This window comes from Ailuropoda melanoleuca, chromosome 5, assembly GCF_002007445.2.
Source record: "Ailuropoda melanoleuca isolate Jingjing chromosome 5, ASM200744v2, whole genome shotgun sequence".
Taxonomy (NCBI): domain Eukaryota; kingdom Metazoa; phylum Chordata; class Mammalia; order Carnivora; family Ursidae; genus Ailuropoda; species Ailuropoda melanoleuca.
Window position 1 is genome coordinate 49,640,967 of NC_048222.1, and position 14,754 is coordinate 49,655,720.

Consider the following 14,754-nt stretch of genomic DNA (forward strand, 5'->3'; position numbering starts at 1 on the left):
TGACAAAGGCAAGAGTCATCTTTCAGCATCAATGACTCCTTTCTGCTGAAGACAATGGCTGTACAAACAGAAACATGACAGGAATAATAAACTTTCCAAAGCTTCAGCCGTAAGACCAAGGTAAGTAGAAAAAAACAAATCACGCAAAGAAAATAAACTTAATACAGCACTGTACGAACTGATCAAAATTTATACAAATTGATCAAAATCTAAAGAATTATTATTAACAAGAAAATACACCATAGTTGCAATACAGTGATTGGTGAGAAAACATTTCTATTAAGATACATCTGTACCATCACTGTCATGTATTTTCTTTCCTTCCCATTTCTAGTCTATGAATTCCAATGTCAACAATTTTTAGAGAAGCTAGTTCCTCGACTGATAGATTAAAATGGTAGATGTAAAAGAAAATTTAACAATCACTGAGTGGTAGAAACACTTTGAGCCTTGTTTAATTTTCTAATAAATTGTTCTATTTCTATTCAACAAGATTAAAAGGGTTAGTCAATAATTTAATATAGAGACTTAAATGACCCTTTTCTTTTTTTAAATATTTTATATACAGATTCTCTTAAAGTACCTGCTTTTTTATATGGAGCCAACTAAATACAGTGCAGTATATACTTTGATTCCATAGGCCCAATTTCAAAAGGTATACATACTATTTTTAATATTTTCCAGTAAAGAACTAACATTAAATTTTTTACCTTACATCAAAACAAAAAACAACAGTTTGTAAATTCAATGATACAATTCGCTACCTTCTCATTTAATAGGAAAAGTAACTAAAAACGAATCGTAAGTCACTACATACACAGGCAGATCCTTAAGAGGCTAGGACTCTGGAGAAGGAATAAGAGTTAAAACTGAGTTTTTCAGGTATCAGCAAAATTCTTGGAGAAGCAAGCAAACTTCTTAGTAAAGTTTAACATATGGCAGTATTCTCTTCATAGAAAATATGAAGAACTGAGATATTAGTCTACCTGCTTCCTCTCTGTAGCTACCATCTTTAGTTTTTGACCAGAAGTGTTCTCTTGAGTTAACCATAAAGCTCTCTCTCAACTTCTGTCCTACCTCTTCTTTTATTCTCTTAGTACAGAGTCCTACAGAGTCCTCGAGGTTATTAACCACTAGCAAAAACTGGACACAGACTTTGGTGGGGGAGGGGAATGATTTTTCTACACCCTAAACACCTGTGTTTTTTTTTTTCTCCTACATGGACCCAAAATAGTACAGAGTTCGTGTACACAAAGCATTACTCATGGTTTGCTGAGGCTCAGGGAAGCCCTACCTGGAGGTAAAAGGGGTGAATGAGGAGAAAAGCTGCTGACCAGTTCCATCTTTTCCTACTTACCACTGTTACCAATGACTCTGTCACACCTGAGGCTAAGATAAAAGTGACAAACAGGTCTGGAATTGAGAAAATATTTCAGACAGTAGTGGGGAGTCTACTGAGCAGAGAAGGAATAAAAGGAAGAAGGGGGACAGACAACACAAAGAATGGAGTTAAGAGTGGTTAGGATATCCCTGCAGTAAAGCTGGTAAGAAAAACAAGACACTACAACCACTCTGCCTGGTATCTATCCTTATGAAGAAGGGACATACATAAAGTTGGAAGGAAGAGCACAGGGAATTGTATCTCTCTCTCTCTCTCCATACACATACATACACATACATACACACACACACACACACACACACACACACACACACACCCCCACCCACCCCTTTAGGAGCACTGAAATCAAGTTTTTTATCCTAGCAAGTAAAATGTACTTCACAAATATCAAATCCTAACACTGTTATAAATAAGGGAAAGACAATATACTTTGCAGGATTGCCATCTGCTATAAGGTGATTCAATAAATGATTTGATGAAAGAAATCGGATTGGAGATGGCTGTCAGATAACCAAAGCTATGAATGTTGTCTCTTCAATAGTTTCTTTACTCAATTTTATTTGTGGAGTAATGATATTTGTTTAGATGACACTCCAAGGCTACAATCAATTGTGAAATAATACACAAGTAAACCCTATGATTTTATATACTTGTGAAATAAATCTACCAATGTGTTTTTCCAGAAATTCATTGTGAAATGGGATCAATTAGAATATAACAGCAAACCTTTTGCTGTTATGCTAAACATTAATGAAAACAAATAAAACAGAAAAGCTATGATAACATTAAAATCCTAAGTGAATGTAAGAGAAGTTAAGACATGGTGACTCATATGAAGTATGTAACAGTGATTAGAGAGGATTTTTAAACATAAAAAATTGAGATACTGTACAATGAACAGTCAAATAAAACAATCTAATTCTTTTTAAACGTATGTAAGAAAATAACAGTAAAAAGAGTAAAAGGAATCACAGGTCACCTTTTAAAATTCAATCACAATTTCTATTTGATATTATTAAGAACAAAAATTGACCAGTAGGGATATTCTAGTGCCAAAATACAACAGTAAACACATGGCTAATTCCAGGAAAATGACTAATTTTGAAAATAACTTTCACAGTTATTTTGCTATGTTATTAGCCACATCACTCTATATAAATACCATGTAAAGATACAATTAAAAGAACATTCCAATAATTTATTTTTTTTTAAAGATTTTATTTATTCATTCAACAGAGATAGAGACAGCCAGAGAGAGAGGGAACACAAGCAGGGGGAGTGGGAGAGGAAGAAGCAGGCTCATAGCGGAGGAGCCTGATGTGGGGCTCGATCCCATAACGCTGGGATCATGCCCTGAGCCGAAGGCAAACGCTTAACCGCTGTGCCACCCAGGCGCCCCTCCAATAATTTAAACAGAGTAGAGGATCCAAAGAAAATGGCAAGTCTACCTTTTTACAAAAAATACATACTGCCTAATGGCCAGGGATTGAAACTAAATTCCAGAGGGCAAGCAGGTATGTTGTACTACACTGGGAGCTATCTGGTGACTCCGTATCTTGTTTCGCTTGCTATCTGAAAGTAGAGTATTCCTATGAAATGTCCTATGAAAGACTTGTGATTTGAAATGGCAAAACGCAAAGAAGCAATTACCACTGGTAAAAGCAAAAATCCTCTTCTGATTTCTTTCAGTTACCAAGAGCAGGTACAAATGTAGGTTTCTGGTAAAAGCGAAGTAGCATAAAGTGAACTTTTGGATAGCAGGGGATACCTGTACCTCTCTCTCTAGTATACATACAAAAGCCCTGTATCTAAACAACATTGTCAGTTGTTTTACTCCATAGAGGCACTAAAGACAGTCAACAGGCTTGACTGCCTCTCTCAGACTCTGGATGTGTCTCAGCAAAAAGTCTGTCAATGCTACAATCCCATTAGATTGACTTTTACACATTTCCAAAAACCTGTGACTCACTATTTTTAACATGATCATCTTAGTCCAAGCCATCAACCATCATCTCTGACCTATATTAATGTAAGAGCCTCCTAAAGCGTCCCCCTTCTTCTAGCCCTTCTACAGTCTGTATTCTTTACAGAGCAACTAGACTGGCCTTTTAAAAACAATCAAGTCAATGCTATGCTCAAATCTACCACAGGCTTCCCATCTCATTCAGGATTAAATTGGCCCACAATGTTTTACAGGTTCTGCCTGCCACCTCTCTCCTACTATTCCTTCTGTTGGATCAATCTATTTCAACAACATGGCCCCTGCTTTTGCTCAAATACACCAAACAGGCCCCCTTCTTGGGGCCTTCCTGTTTGCTCTTTCCTATTCAAAAAATATTCCCCACCCAGATAACTGAAAAGTCTTTCCCTTAACTTCCTTCAGGTCTCTGTTCAAATGTCATCTTACAGGGGGATGTTTATTATCTGCCTTTCTCCAACAGATTGAAAAATCCATGAAAATAAGGGCACGGTCTGTTTTGTTCACTGTTAAATATTTGGTACCTAGAAGAGTGCATCTCACAAGTAGGTACTAACAAATACTTATGGAAGAAAGAATGTATAAAATGGAATTAAAACCAGTTTAATAAAAGCAAGGCTGAAAATGGTTCCCTATTTATTAGCTTATCATTCCTTTTTTAGACAATAATCAAAACCAATATTCTAAATAACTGCGCTTTTTTGAAAATTCTGTGAGAAGCATTGAGATTGCAAATGACTCTATAAGCTAGACAACTAACTATTCCCAAAGACCAAAAATTTTTAACTTTAAAACTTTTAAAGAAACTTTAGGCTTGGTAGCTAAATAACACAGATCTTAAATACTGTTAACTGTGAAATGACCTCATCATATGTTCTAAGAAAAATCACTTTGTACTCATTATAGTACAGCCTATAGTACACTGCTATAAAAGGAATTTTAAATAAAAATATTCCAAAAAGATTCATATACTCAGCATGATGTTGGGATATTTACAAATGTGGTTAGAAATGTAATGAATCTTTTGATTCACACCCTTCTTTCATATTTCCTTAACCAGTCACTCCTCACATTAATTTCTACCTCATCAATATTCCAACTATCACACTTGTTCTCTTCACATATACAGTGCCCTGGTTCGGGTACTGTGTATTGCTTGTTCATCTTTTATGTTCCCATTTCAATCCACAGTTAACACTGATAGCACACTTATCTTGCCATAAACACAAGTTGGATCACATCCATTCACTCCACAAATGTGATCCTCCACTGCTTCAGGAATAACATTCACACTCCTGAGTGCGGCATTCTTCAAGGTGGCCTTGATCTACCTTTTCAGCTTCAGTACTTATTATATCCCTTCAAAAACTCAATGCCCCCAACCTCATCAGGGTATTAATCATTCCCCAAACATACCAAATTCACATTCTACCCCTATTGTTCCCTAGCCCCAAAATATTCACTTTCATCTAACCCCCAACCTATTAAATTTCTAGTTTTGATTCAGCCTAAGATCAAATGCCCCCTTCTCTGAGAAATGTTCTCCATCAACTAAGTCTAAATTAATCACACTTCTTGAGAAGTTTATTTGTACTTACTCTGTCTTAAACACTGTTTGTTGTTTTCATTTACCTTCTACCAATAAAACTTTATAGTAGGGAGCATACCTTGTTCATCTCTACGTTGTTCTGGTATCTAGCATAAGTGTGATATTCTGCATTCAAATGTTTACTGAATGATTAAGAACATAAAAAATTAGGGCATTCATATAACTGTCATAAGAATTCAGTAACTATCGGGGCGCCTGGGTGGCACAGCGGGTGAGCGTCTGCCTTTGGCTCAGGGCGTGATCCCGGCGTTGTGGGATCGAGCCTCACATCAGGCTCCTCTGCTGTGAGCCTGCTTCTTCCTCTCCCACTCCCCCTGCTTGTGTTCCCTCTCTCGTTGGCTGTCTCTATCTCTGTCAAATAAATAAATAAAATCTTAAAAAAAAAAAAAAGAATTCAGGAACTATGGATGAGTTAAAAAGAAGAGATCCAAAATAGAAGAGTTATGTCTAGCAATCTAAGTAGATCAAGAATTAGTAAAATAATACTTATTTTTTAAATAAAGTATTATTTTTGAAAGCAGATGGCGAAGACATTGCAAGAAACCTCAAAAGTGACCTAGTAAGCTCAGCTTCCAAAACAATGCAGTAAGTTCCCACAGATAGCGTCTATAAATTCTGGGGAAAATACAAATATAAAACAACTACTTAGAGGCTCTGGAGACTGAACAAAGCCAGGCTGATTTTAGATGATAACATAAACTTGGAAGAAATGACTAGAATGAGTGACTTTCTCTTTTTAATAGTTTTTAGGGATCAGAATAGGTGAGATTCCCATTCTTAAAGCTTTGTCCTGCACATAAGCAGTAGCCAGAGCATGCAGGAACTGAAGTCCCAATAACTAACTGTCTTTCTAGCTTGAAGACAAAGAGGACAGAGCCAGGACACCCATAGTCATCACAAAGTAATGACAAAATCCCAAAAAGAAGAGAAGTAGGAAAAAAGAGTTCCAAATTTTTGGTATATCTCTGCGCCAGTCTTGGCAGAGCCCTGAAGCACATATTCACAGGGCAGGCCAAGACAGTATGTAGCCAAGGTTAAAAAAATCAAATTGAGATTTGAGCAGGTGCCAACCTCAGGCAACAGAGAGTTTATACTTTAAGTCTAAATCCAATAAATGACTCAGTAGAACAAAGAAATCCAAACTCTTTGGAGGAACATGAAAGAAAACAAAATTTCCACACAAATAACAGTCACAGATACCCATAATACAATCCCCAATTCCTTGATAATGAAATGTAACCCAATCTCAAAGGAAAAGATAATCAAGGGAGACCAACTTCAGATGGCCCAGATATTGAGATTTTCAGACAAGGACATTACAGCAGATACTATAACTATGCTTAATGAGGTAAAGGACATATGCTCATAATAAAGGAAAAGACTAAAAATCTAACAGGGAAAAGAAAACAAAAGATAAGAGCTGTAAGCCTTAGAAATAAAAATTAAAATATCTAGGGGCGCCTGGGTGGCACAGCGGTTGGGCGTCTGCCTTCGGCTCAGGGCGTGATCCCGGCGTTATGGGATCGAGGCCCCACATCAGGCTCCTCTGCTATGAGCCTGCTTCTTCCTCTCCCACCCCCTGCTTGTGTTCCCTCTCTCGCTGGCTGTCTCTCTAATAAATAAATAAACTCTTAAAAAAAAAAAAAAAGGCTCTTTTGGCTTAAAAGAAAAAAAAAGAAAGGTACTTATAACAAACAACAGATTTTCAATGTAGATGAAACAGCCTTATTTTAGAAAAAGATGCCATCTAGGACTTTCATAGATGGAGAGGAGAAGTCAATGCCTGGCTTCAAAGCTTCATAGGACAGGCTGACTCTTATGTTAGGGGCTAATCCAGCTGGTGACTTTCAGTTGAAGCCAATGCTCATTTACCATTATGAAAATCATAGGACCCTTAAGAATTATGCTAAATCTACTCTGCCTGTGCTCTATAAATGGAATGACAAAGCCTGGATGACAACCTATCTGTCTACAACATGGTTTACTAAATATTTTGACCCTACTGTTCAGACCTACTGCTCAGAAAAAAAAGGATTCCTTTCAAAACATTACCATTCATTGACGGTGCACCTGGTCATCCAACAGCCCTGATGGAAATGTACAATAAGAGTAATGTTTTCATGCCTGCTCACTACCACATCCATTCTGCAGGAGTAATTTTGATCAAGGAGTAATTTTGACTTTCAAGTCTTATTATTGAAAAAATACAATTTCGTAAGGCTAGACCTGCCATAGATAGCAATTCCTCTGATGGATCTGTGCAAAGTCAACTGAAAACCTTCTGGAAAGGATTCACCATTCTAGATGTCTTTAAGAATATGTGTGATTCATGGGAAGAGGTCAAAATAGCTACATAAACAGGAGTTTGGAAGAAGCTGATTCTAACACTCATGAATGACTTTGAGCAGTTCAAGACTTCAATGGAGGAGGTAACTGCAGATGCGGAAATAGCAAGAGAACCAAAATGAGAAGTGTATTCTGAAGATGTGACCAAATTGCTGCAATCTCATGATAAAATTTTAATGGATGAGGAGCTACTTCTTATGGAAGAGCAAAGAAACTGTTTTCTTGATGGAATCTACTCCCAGTGAAGTTGCCATGAAGGTTGCTGAAATGACAACAAAGGATTTAGAACGTTAAAAAAAAATTAGTTGATAAAACAACAGTGGGTCTGCAAAGACTGGCTCCAATTTTTAAAGTTTTACTGTGGGTAAAGTGCTATCAAACAGCAGCAGATGCTACAAAGAAATCATTTGTGAAAGGAGGAGGCAATTGATGCAGCAAACTTCATTACAAGAAAATGCCCAAACCTTCAGCAGCCATCACCCTGATCAGTCTGCAGCCATTAAGATCAAAGCAAGAACCTCTACCAGCAAAAAGATGACAACTTGCTGAAAGTTCTGATGATGGTTAGCATTTTTTAGCAGTAAAGTGTTTTTAAATTAAGGTGTGTACATTGTTTTTTTAGACATACTGCTATTGCACACTTAACAGACTACAATATAGTGTAAATATAACTTTTAGATGCACTGGAAAAGCAAATCATTTGACTCAATTTATTATAATATTCACTTTATTGTGGTGGATGGAAATAAACCCACAATATCTCTAAGATGTGCCTGCACACATTCTCTCATAGGAATTAAAATAGAAGTAATACAAATGAAAAATACAACATAAAGCAAGGCAGCAGTACGGGTAAAAAGACTTGTAAGGTCACAAGATTTCTGCATTTTATGTGAACTGGTACCAATATTAACTCTAAATAGACTGTGAGAAGTTAATGATGTGTATTAAACATCCTTAGAGAAGCTACCAAAACAAACAAACAAAGGCATCGCCAGAAAGCTAACAAATAAATTAAAAGGGAGGCTTAAGAAACAGTCATATCTAAAAGAAAGAACCAAAGTACAGTCCAACAAAATACAGAGAAAAACAGAAAAAAATTAGTATCCCAAATCCAACCACAGAATGAAACATTCCATTTTTGTCTAGGGAGGAAGACAAACAGAGAAGCAATCAAATAGATGCTACTCCTTTCAATGAGAACACACCTCATTGCTCTGCATGCTCATCAAGTTCATGGTGCTGCTCTTTTTGAACAAGACAATTATATTTGGGTTTGGTGACGGGGAAAGGAAGATGAAAACATTACAACTGTACTTGTACATTAAACAAAAAAACATACAGTAGCATACGAATGTGAAAACCGCATAGACAGGTTTTTTGTTTGTTTGTTTTTATAGTACCCATTAGGATCATAAGTCAGTACCAATAAAGCAGCTTCTGCATAACTACCAAGTACATTTTAGCGGATTTTTGCTGATTACCTAACACAATTTGCTATTTAAAAACAGCTGTGTGAGCAATTACTATTCTTAACTTAATTCCACAAACAATTCTATTCATTTCCTGTAATGAGGCCTGTGTACTCCCTGAGTTCAAGTCTTAGACCATTAATTCCTGCAATGGCGACACACTCTGCCTCTCAGAAGAACTCCATAAAAATTTTTCCTTCAGGGGCGCCTGGGTGGCACAGCGGTTAAGCGGGGCGCCTGGGTGGCACAGCGGTTAAGCGTCTGCCTTCGGCTCAGGGCGTGATCCCGGCGTTATGGGATCGAGCCCCCACGTCAGGCTCCTCTGCTATGAGCCTGCTTCTTCCTCTCCCTCTCCCCCTGCTTGTGTTCCCTCTCTCGCTGACTGTCTCTATCTCTGTCGAATAAATAAATAAAATCTTTAAAAAAAAAAAAAAAGAAAAGAAAACCTTTAAAAAAAAATTTTTTCCTTCATATTTTCCCTATATTTAAAAATCTCTTCCTCATATATTCTTTAAACTATGACTCATTTCTTTTAGACTCACAAAACAAAAATTTACATTGACCACCTGCACTCCTTACAATTTATTCACTCACTCATTAATAAATCTCTTGCTACTGTCTAGTCTCTTCCCAGACCACAGCAGCAAATCCAAATGCCAGGCAAACAGAACACTCTCAAGTAAATGTTTGTTTATAAAATAAAACTGAACTTTTTCAAATCATCAAAGGTTATCCTAAAATAAAATACAAAGGCCCTCTCTTGGTCTTTGTTTCTTACATCTCTGTATCAGAGGTCAGCAAACTTCTCCTGTGAATCGCCATACAGTAATTATTTTAGGCTTAGGAGACCATACACTCTCCTTAACAACCATTCAACCCTATTATGTAGTACAAAAGCAGCCATAAATAAAATACAAACAAATGAACAGTGGTTTGTTCCAATAAAGCTTTATCTACAAAAAATAGGTGACAGACCATGGATCATATTTTGCCTACCTCTACTCTATGGCATTTAATCCTGTTAACCACGATGCCTCTCTGGGATTTGCTGACATTAACCTTTGGGCCTCTATTTCTGTATAGAATCACTTCCTCTTCCATGTGAAAATTAAAAATACCTGTTCTTCATCCCATGTTCTTCTCATTTTATGTTGTACCTTTGGACAACTAATTCAGTTTTATGATTTTCACCGTCTCCCCCAAATGAGGTTTCCAATGTACATTCCCAGCCTTAATCTTAGTTCTGTATTTTGGGTCTTAAATCATCAAACTCTTGCTGGAAACTTTCATTTGGTTTTCCTGCCATTACCTAAAACCCATCATATATCTTAATACCAAATCCTTTGTATGTCCTTTATCTCTTCCTCATATGCCTTTGGACCCTAATTATTAATATTTCTAATACTGTAGGTAGTACTATAATAGTGCAGGTCAACTAGACTTGTAAACTGGCATCATCTTTGATTCTCCCTTCTCTTCACCCTCCCTATCCCTATCCTTACAAAGGTCTCCTGAAGCAGCCTTTCTGTTCCTTTTTATTCTGGGATTTCATGATATTCTACTTAGACTTTTTTTTTCCTAGAGTCTCTCTGAATCTTCCTAAAACACTATTATATAACATTTCACTAGCTTCTAATATCCTGTCCATGTAATCTTCCTAAAACAACCCTATAAAACACATTGCCCCCGGATTTAAAAAGTAAACAGTTCCAGAGCCCCACTACCAAGAAAATAAATTCCAAATTCTTCAACTTAAAATGGAATATTTAATCATCTGTTCTACAAATGTTTACTGTCAATCGTGCTGGGTTTTGTCCCTCCTATGCTCAAAACCTTTGAAAACCCAGTTACAATGGCTTCTTCCCTTCTAACCCTAGGAGTCAAAAAACTTACTCATTTCTTATTATGGCATACACACCGATGGTTTAGGGAGGATTCCAGGCACTGGTGATACAGAGATGCTCAAGACACAATAACCCCACCTTCAAGCACCTGTTATTCAGTGTCTTACCAAACTCTCAACTGTAACCATGAGGCATATTTACAATACATAGTATCTATCATTTATGAACATTTCATTGCTCTTATTATTCCTCTAGCACTTCTACCTCCTCTATACTTAATTAAGTCTTATTGGTTTAACGCTCACTTTCAATTCCACCTCTGCTGTACAACTTGCCCAACCTCATTAATCTTTACCCAGTCCTCTTCATTACTTTTACTGAACTTAAAAATCTATGTCACACAGCACAGAAGTTATAACCGTTCTTAAATGAACACCATTTAACAAGCAGCCTCCAATTAATTTAAGAGCACGTTCAGTTCTTATTCTGTATCACCTACAGTGCTGAATACATAGAACAAACTCAGATAAAAAAAAAAAGGCTCTTATACACTAAATAACACCAGAAATTAATATAAGGGCAGATTTTCCAGTGGCAGGTACAGCTTTTTACTTATCCACTTATATTGATTCTCCCCAATCTCACTTAACAATACGATTTTGCAAAGTAGCCTTCATTAAGGACACAACTGATGACCAAAACACAAAAGAAACCACATTAAGAAGACACTTAGCTGAGACCCTGACATTATTAGCACAGTGCTCTAAAGGAATGAACTAAAACTCTCTTATTCACAATCAGCTATATGTATTGTAGTACCACATAAGCAAAAATTAGTGCTATGTACAGATTTCTAAATTTTGAACTCTCATGTCTAACCCATAAAAAAAACTGAATTTAAGTCATTTAAAAATATCTACAACTTATAAACATGAATTAATTAGATCAAAAACCTACCACAGCCTCCACCTTTGGGGCGATTACAACTAGCTGGAAAACTTAAGTCACTGCCTATGTAAATAAATCATATCACTCTTGAAATCTTTATCTCAGAATATTTTTAGTTTAAAAATAGAGGAGTGTTTATCAAAATTACTTATCAGCAATTAAAAATATACACTAACAATGACTTCCATTAAATAACAATATAATTTTGACATAAAAATAAGATCTGTATACCAAATCTTACATACGGCCTGTGGGCATGTAAAATGATACATTTTAGAAAACTGGCAGTTTCTTAAAAGATAAAAATATACATACCCTATGATACAACAATCTATCCCTAGGTATTTGCCCAAGATACAGTGAGAAAAAACATATAGTCACAAGGAAAGTTTTACACTAATATTAACGACAGCACTCATAATCGCTAAAACTGGAAACGATGCAGATGACCATCAATTTAAAAAAAAGAATAGGGGCACCTGTGTGGCTCAGTCAGTTAAGCATCTGCCTTCAGCTCAGGTCATGATCTCAGGGTCCTGAGACTGAATGAGCCCCATGTGGGGCTCCCTGCTCAGCTGGGAGTCTGCTTCTCCCTCTCCCTGGCTTATCCTCTCTACCTCTCTCTCTCTCAAATAAATAAATAAAAATCATTTAGAAAGAAAGAACGAGAGAGAGAGAGAGAGAGAGAGGGAGGGAGGGAGGGAGGGAAAAAAAGGAAGGAAAGGAAGGAAGAAGGAAAGAATAAAAGTTTATTCATTCAAAGCAATCCTGTTTGGCAATACAAAGACATGGACTAAAGGGGTACACACAACAACATGCATAAATCTCAGTAACCTTATGCTTAGTAAAAGAAATCAGACACAAAAGATTCCATTCATATGTTGATCTAAAACAGAACAAACAAAATCACAGTGATAAAAATAAAGACAGTGGTTGATTCTACAGTACAGTTGATTAAGAAGTAGTACAAGGGATATTTACGGGGTGAAAAAAAGTTTATCGAACAACAAAATGTTCTAGTGACCATTTTTCTAAGGTATTCAATTGAAAATAACAATTATAAACTATGGACAAAATTTTTAAAACCTATTTAAAGGCAAGGAAGGGTGACCACAATTAGGCAGAAACTGGAAAGGATCTGATCAGTGAAAAAACAAAACCAGATTCACTGAATAAGAACCAAATCTGTACAGTTTGTCCAATGAAGACACTCCATAGCATGGCATATTGTGGTTGAACAAGCAGAAAGCTACTATCTTCTTTGTTAAAGAAAACAGAATTTGGGAGCGCCAGTGTGGCTGTAAAGTAAGGAGGGGAATCATAGAAAGGATAAAGCCACAGTTGGGGAAGGTCCAAAAATTTACATTTAAACTCCCCTCAAATCTTTGGCTGACCTAACAACATAAACATAAGGGGCAATATAAGAAACCCAACCGGAAGTAATATCTACAAAGCTAAAATAACTGACTATAGATTTCAATACTAATACCACAGAGGAAAGTAATCAGGGATGCTTGGTAAAATAATTTGGGCTTTCTACAAACCTGCTTTAACAAAGCATAAAACCAAGCATCAAGATAATTGACCAATAATGTAACTACTTACCAGAGCAAAAACCAAAACTCTGCAGAAGAGAAACCAAAACCACTGCAGCACATCTTGCACATTTTCTAATATAAAATAAAAAATTAATACAGGTGTGGAGAAATAATAATATGACTTAGAACTCAGGAAAAACACTCTTTATGTTGAGATCACAGATGTTGGAATAAGGAGGAAAGGATTTTAAAGCAGCTATTATATATTCAGAGACTTTAAGAAAAAGATGGTCAAAATGAATGGACAGATGAGACACTCTCAGCAGAGAAAATGGAAATGTATTTGAAAATGGAAATTCTAATGCTCACTTTGGCACACATATACTAAAACTGGAATGATACAGAGAAGATTAGCATGACCCCTGCACAAGGATGAGAGGCAAATTTGTGAAGCATTCCATATTAAAAAAAAAAAAAAAGGAAAGTAAATGGAAATCCTAGAATTTAAAATTGTATTAAATGAAATAAAAATTCACTGAATAAGCCAAACAATGAACTGTAAATAGAAGAAGAAATTGTAAGTGAAAAGGAATGGAAATCGATAAAAAATTATTCAATACAAAGTAGAAAAAATATTGGAAAAAACAAATAGCTCCTTAGCTACTTGTTAAACAATAATAAATAGTCTAAAATAAATGTAATCAGAATATGAGAAGTAGATGAGAAAATGATGCAGAATATACATCTGGGGAAAAATCTTCCCAAATGTGTGAAAAACATCACTGACTGCATGCAGATCCAATGACCTCAATAATCTCTAAGCAGGAAAAATACAAAGCAAACGTCAACAATACACACAATCATCAGATGGCTGAATGCAAACACAAAGAAAGAAATCTTAAATTCAACCAGAGGGAAGAAAGACAAATTACATAAGGGGAAACTGATATAAATAAAGGCTGACCGCTCATCAAAAACAATGGAGGCAAGAGACAATAAAATGACATCATTAAAGTTCTAAGAGAAAAAAAAAGTCATCTTAGAATAACTGCCTAGAGATTTGAAGTACAAGAAATACTAACTAAAGTTTTCATGCTGAAGAAAAATGACACCAGATAAAATTTGGATCCACAAGAAGTAAAGAACAGAAATGGCAGTTACGTAAGGATAAACGACTATTTTTCCCTGATTTTCTTTAAAGTGCACAGGATTATTGAAAGCAGAAACTATGAAGTTGTTTTGAAAACTTGAAAATACTTTTACAACAAAGAATAAAATGGTAAATGAAATAATTCAAGATTCTTAATTTTATAGATATGGTAAAACATAATTGCATGTAGGCTGTAATGAGCGTATACTTAAATCCCTAGAGCAACCCTTAAAAATAATTAAAAGAGGTACAGCTACAAAAGTCATTAAAGAAATAAAAATAGAATACAAAAAATATTTGATTAACTAAAAAGAAGTGAGAAAGGAAAGAACCAAGGCACAAAAAAATTAAACAACATGATAAAACTAAATATAACATAGCAGTAAGAATTCAAGTATTGGAAAGAACTAGAACAACTACAACTCATACATTGCTAGTGGGAGTATAAAATAGTGAAATCACTTTGA

The 14,754-nt window shown here is 35.8% G+C and overlaps 1 protein-coding gene and 1 non-coding gene across 7 annotated transcripts in view; one reads left to right on the plus strand and one right to left on the minus strand.

Moving 5' to 3' along the window:
* The window catches only part of TCF12 (transcription factor 12), a 353,080-nt gene that overhangs the window by 208,921 nt on the left and 129,405 nt on the right, over positions 1-14,754 (minus strand). The window lies entirely within an intron of this gene.
* Positions 13,499-13,604, plus strand: LOC117802547. Its single transcript, XR_004625915.1, has one exon. It is a non-coding gene; the product is annotated as a U6 spliceosomal RNA (small nuclear RNA).